A 6,771-nucleotide genomic window follows, 5' to 3' on the forward strand; every position below is an offset into this window, starting at 1 on the left:
TTGGAGAGCAAGCATAAACACACCAACTCACATATTTGGTCAACACAAGGAAGACTGGCCACATGCCTTTGGCCTTAAGGCTTTCCTAGCTGGCGGCCTTGCTCTCGGCTGGGCTTGCTATGATGCTGCAAGTCCACGCAAGCAAGCGGGCTGCTCCTAGGCCAGATTGCGTGCTTGCGGGCTGGTGCTAGCGCTGCTATTTTTGGCCTGCTCGCATGCTTGCGGGCTGATGCTAGCGCTGCTAGCTCGCCCACAAGGCAACGCGCGCAAGGCCCCTTTACGCTAATAGCTAGCTCGGCTTGCATGCCCGGCCAGCGCACACGCATGGCTGCTGGGCCTGCTGCCGAGGCTAGTCCATGGCTAGTAGTCATGCTAGCTAGCATGGCCTAGTCCTTGGTCGGCTCGGCCAATCCGAGGTTAGGTCCGATGACTTGTCATTTAACTTATTTTCTCGTCTCGTCGATTCCTTGAAACAACACGACGTTCGACGCTCGGTTTCAACGCTCTAAGCTCGGAATTCGACGTCTTTGTTCGTAAAATCTCTATCGACATATTTAATCTTTCAGATTAATTCGTCGCCTTAGTTCGGTTACACGATTGGGTGTGGCCCGAAGGGTTCAGTCAAGATTAAGCTGTAATATTAATTATTCATTAATATTGCTGATCAGAAGTGGCCTCCAGCTAGGCATTCCGATCACTTGACCTCCCTGAATAATTAGCTTTCTAATTAATTTCAAACCCTTTATCGAACTAATACACTTGTTCGAAGGACACCATTCCTTTCAATCTCCCACTTGTCCTTCTAGACAAGTGTGCTCTATGTGTATAGCCTGTTTCCTACGTCACTTAATGTCTCTTCGTGAACTATAAGGTAAGATTTTTTGTCATCCTTATTACGTCCAGAAGTGTTTCTCGATTTTCAAGTTCGACTATCAATAAGTAGATGATTTCTAAAATCCATCTGAGCACGACCATGCATTTTCACAGTCTCGTTCTTCAAGAGGCCTTGTAAACAACAAAGACATGTTCCCTATTGTTAATAGGGGACATTCCCAGTCTCGCATTGTCAGCTTCCTTTACTAAGAGGCCCTAGCAGCCCAACTGTTGCCTTTATAATCTCCTTGTATGGAAAACGTTTGACAACATCAAAGCGGACTAGTACTCAAACAAGAGACCTAACAATACTCATGGTCGAGGAAAGAGGTTCCGATAGCCATAATGAGTAATATACTTATAATGATTGTTAAGACTCTTAAAGTATTCTCATAGGTCGATCCGGTGTAGTTCCAAACTGATACTTGTGCAAATGATTTATGACAATTTTGTCCTTGTAGCACAAGAAACGGTGCTATAAATCATACTACACACTAATCTCACGCGGTCATTAGTCATCCAACTTTCAAATGACCTCGACTAGGTATAATTTCAATATGATATTCAACGTTCACTTAATAGGTGTTTCTTTATCCAAGACATGGTCTTGATACCCTATTTTGAATATTGTTAAATCAAACATACTCATTATTTAATTCTAAACCACAAAAAAATAGTTTTGTGGAATAATTAGTAAATTTTATTCCACTATGAAACTTTCAAATGTTTCATCTTAATATAAATGGTTTTCCCAAATGTTTTAAGAGTAATACTCTTAACAAAACATTTATAGAAATCACACCCATATCTAATATGCTTAATTTCTTTTATGCAATTGTGAATGTTGTGGTTCACTTATTGCATAGGTTTAGTTATGATTACTTTGCAAAACTTAGCATCTTCATTATAAAAAAATCTCATAATAAGATGATAAGATTTTAGAATGTTATGGATTATATGCGATTTAGGATTTATTGTGCAAGTGATGGCTTCCCACTCATTTTCATGATTTGAGATCTCCAACTTGGCAACCTACAATCATCAAATTAAAGTTCAACAATAAACTATCCATTGAACAACTTCCTTATTATTTCCTTTAAGGCAACAATATTCTAAACATATATTTTAGTAGAGTTCCTAATGATGTTTTGGTTGGATTTTAGTCCAACTTGTTCACAATGATTTGGGATACCCTAACCGTTGGTGATCATGAAAATTTACCTTAAATTTCCGCACATTGCACATGGATGCTAGTCCATGTTACCATTCTCAAGCCACAACGCATCTAAGCTCGTGCTTATAAATGGCTTCCTTGTTAAGGATCTGATCCTTGCTAAGGTTGTACTCGCAACATCAATACTCAAATTATATTTGTTTCCATGCATCAAGAACTCATCCTTTTACTTAACCAAGTACTTTGGATGTTCTTGTCATAATCTAACGATTCATTGCTTAGATTCAAGTCGATTGGTATTTTATACTTGTCATGCTCTAAGCATGCAGATCCTGTGACGATTCCATATCGTATCATACATGATGGATTCAATTGCTGAAGTATTCCCAATTTCATCCTATTCATGTGACTTTTAGCTCATCTAGTTTCACTGAGTCTTGCTAAACGGTTTGCTATATGATACGGTTGAAAGTCTCTACTAGAGTATTTTTTGTTTGACTTAGTAGTTGTCTAGCTTGTACTTAGTTCAAACATTTACTTAGTTTTATACATATGGGTCGAAAATTTTTCAAGTCCTTCATGTTTAACACGGTAAATTTCTTTACTTGTTCAAACAATTTATTGAGTCTATCCAATAGATCTTATTTCCCACTATGTACTAAGTGTCGCCTAACCTTGGTCCATTGTCGAAAATACGTTCAAATCTAAGAATTTAGCATTTGATAGTTATTTCACAACATAGTTCATAAACTTCTTGTTGGACCTTTACAAAATTGACTTTTGCTCCCACTAAACTTCTTATCTATAAGAATTTTTATGTTTCTCCATAAGCCAAACCTTTTTCTAACTTTATGAGAAAACACATTTTAGTTCCTATATGCAATGCTTCTCTCAATCCACCAATGGATTTCTTGAGCTTGCTTTCAAATCTAGCATTATTTAGATTTACTAAAACCTTAGACTATATCCATAGTCTCTTCCAAAATCCCCCCCCCTTTTTTTAGGAAGGCGGTTTCGATATCTATTTTGCCATATTTCATATGCGCAATTTTGCTAGAATAATCACGAAAAGACTTAAGCATTCCGATTAGTGAATAGGTTTTATTAAATCAACGCCGTGAATTTAGTTGTAACCTTTTCAACCAATCTAGGTATGTATGCATATACATTTCCATATTTGTTAGTTTTCTCCTTGAAAATTTATTTGCAATTGATGAGTCTTTACCCTTCATGCAAATTAATCAAGTTTCAAACATGATTTTCAAACATGGAGTCTTTTCAGATTTTATGGCCTCTAACCATTATTCGGAATTTGGATTTGTTGTAGCTAATTTACAAGGCACTATTCCTTACCATCCAATAGTAAATAGTATGCTTGTAAGTCCTAGGTTTATTTCTAACTTAATAGAAATAAGCCTTTGGTGAATGCTATACCTATATGGGGTAATTGCATCAAACACTGAGTTTCAAGGTGCTTTTAAAGCCCTTTGATTATATTGATATAACTCCAATATTTCTAAAGTTTTGTGAGTAATGAATTTTCTCTTATGGCACTTGTAAAGTCCTTTGAGTATTCTTGATCAATCATTCTCATGAAGCCCTTCTAAAGTCTTCCGAGATTCTCAGTTCTAGTTTGTTGCTAATCTCTATGGTCATCGAGTTCATTTTCCTCCTACTTGTCGTTTTGGAAATGTGTTACTTTCCAGAAAGACACCACTTAGAGCAACAAATACTATATTCTTAATTAGGTTGTGGATGTAATGCCCGTAGTTTCACTTGAATGCTTACAAAGAGACATGTATATTGTTTTTGGGTAAAAGTTCGTTGTGAAACAAATAGTTAGCTCCCACTCGAGCTACCTTAGCCCTTATTGAGCCACTTAGCTTCCACTGAGCCAATGAACTCCCACTGAGCTAAGAGCCCTAGACATATACTTGAAAAGACGCTAGAAACTATTTCTATCCATAACTGAATATGGTGTCCTTTCTTAGCGTTGACATTTTATTTAGTGTAACATTAGTCATTTGTGCAAATCTTTAATAACTTTATAGGAAGGGATGTGATCCATCATCGTTCGAGTCATTTCCAAATGGCATCGAGGTCTCCGTGAAGACATACTATATTCTTTGTGGAGCTAATTATGAAATTCCAATTTCATAACCTTGATGATCACTCTTGGCTCAAGCAAACATCGTTCGATCTAATCTAGACATTTTGATATCTTGCCAAGTCGATTCTATACCTCATTGAACTTTTGAGCTACTCAAGATCCAGTTTGTTCACATTTGATGAATATAGTCATATTCTTTCAAATTCTTGTGAAAACGTTGAAGTAATGGAATTCTCTTTAGCTTTCAGAGTCAATTTCCTATACCAAGCACAATAGCTCCTTTCTTTGTCGATTTCAACAAGTAAGATTTGCGTGCCTTAGAACGATTTTGAATCGATCAACTATCAAGAGTCTATCTACTAGAGCCTTAAGTAAGTTCTTGTCGATGTGACATTGCTAAAGATGTTTGGAACACAGATCATGTCCATGACTTGAACCTTTTGAGTTTTCATGTTAGAGAAATGTTTGTTTATAATCAAGCATCCTTGACTCATGGCTTAAGTAACTATGTTATTCAAATAAAACCAACAACTATTGTTCTTTTACTTTGAATGAGAGTCTTTCCGTGTGTAAACGGATCGTTTGCTGATTATGGAACACAATAACCATTATTTGTTCCAGCCTTGGCTTTAAAAGGTCTTTAAACAAAGCTAATGAACTTACAACTGGTGTAGCACTACTAGCTTCATTCCAAGCTCGTAATTCAATAACTTAGCTTAACTTCATTTGTTTTGAGGTCACTTCGAAAGTGGAACACTCAAGCAGTATCTAATACTTGTTAAGATAAGTTGCTAAGTTTAACTACGATAACATGAACTCTTAGGTAGAATTGGAATCTCAAATTCCTTTTCTTTGTTCCTTGTTTCCTATATTTCTTACCATACATCATCTCATAACTTTTAAGAACCATTTCTATAAGTGTTTTGACTTTATACTTTGTTAGGCATAATTGAGCATCTAATGCACCCTAAAATAAAGTTCCATCTTTTCTTTTAATTCGTACTTGAATTACAACATCAATGAGTCCTACTCATTAGTGTATGAAGCGAAAAGATATGTTGGTTGTCATCTATCGACAATTTGAGTTTTTCAACTCAATACTTCATGTTTATCAAAACTGCCTAGTATTTTGAATACATGATGTCCAATTGTCCTTTCGGACTAAGCCATAAAAGTCATTTATGAGAAGTTGTATTTTAAAAATGGCTTTTCTTTTCTTGAGAACCATTCTCAAAAGATTTCCTTTTACCAATCGTTGGAAACATTACAATTTGATTTAGAATACTACAAATATAAGTGCAAAGTATAGCCATTTATCAAGATAATAACATAATAAGTTTAAAATTTAAAGCGTACATGCAAAACTTTCAACCTTATTAAGAGTTTTATCCACACATTTAAAATTTGTCCCAATTAGGCAAGAATAAAACGATTCCAAGATCCCAAAAATCAAAAGTGATTAAGCATTCTTTGGTTTGTCTTAATACTTAATATTTTAAGGTAAGCAATCCAATTGCTAATAGCTCTAAGCTACTCTTTGTCCGATAAAACGTCGCATCTAATGCTTTCTTGACGTTTATCTCCATTGCCGCAACATCTAAGGACTCCTTACTGATATCGTTGAGTTTAACCAGGCAAGAACACCAACATACCTTACTTCCGTAGGGAAGTAGTAATGCCTTGCTTTGGCATAGCCCATTACTATTCTCATTAGTTCCGTAAGTGTCATTTTGGAATGGCAGATTTAACTTAATATTCTTTGGGGTTTAGGGTTTTTATGTTGGTTGATTTAAATGAACTAAACTAATCATTCAACATTCGAAATCCTAAACATGCGTCTAACATCGCAATTTTATATATATAAGCAAAATATATATAGGGCATAAATAAATATGCATTTTGGCAACTAGCATGACCCCTTGAAACTTGAGTCTTCAAATCTTCAAGGGCCTTCGTTGCATCTTCTTGGCTTCGTCTTCTTAGAAAAGCCGTCTTCGAGACATCACCACCAATAATGCAACTACTAGAAAAGCTAAAACTAATCTAAATAATTTAAGTAAAAATACTTAACGGTACGCAATCCGTATTTAGATTTACAAAAATACAAAACGGAACGCAATCTTCCAAAAATTAATTAAGCCGATTAACCCAAAAATTTTCCAAAAATCTTGCAAGTGCCGGGAAAAACCGAGGCCTAGCCTCGTTTTTATTAAAACGAAAAACCGCAAAATCACAAAATTAATAGCCCCTTACGACCGAGTGCCTAGCATCCAAGCCACGAGGCTCGGCTTGCTAGGCACCAAACCCCAGGCTGCCTCACGTGGGTGCTGCCACGCACAGCCACTGCTGCGCCAAGCCACGTGCTAGCGGCTGACAGCATCGCTCGCGTGTTATGCTGGCCCTAGCAGCGTGCTTGCAACGCACGCAAGTGGTGGCCTCAAAGGCCATGCTGCTGTGCGGGCTAGTGGTGACTAGCAGCCGCACACCGCACCCCACGCAAGGGCCTACCGCATCAATGCTGCACCAAAGCTCGCACACACCAACACACAAGCATGTCCCGCATCCTCGGCAGCCACAAGCGGGCTGCGCAAGCAGCCTAGCTGGCTGTGAGAAA

The sequence above is a fragment of the Chenopodium quinoa genome, unplaced genomic scaffold (assembly GCF_001683475.1).
Source record: "Chenopodium quinoa cultivar QQ74 unplaced genomic scaffold, ASM168347v1, whole genome shotgun sequence".
NCBI lineage: Eukaryota > Viridiplantae > Streptophyta > Magnoliopsida > Caryophyllales > Amaranthaceae > Chenopodium > Chenopodium quinoa.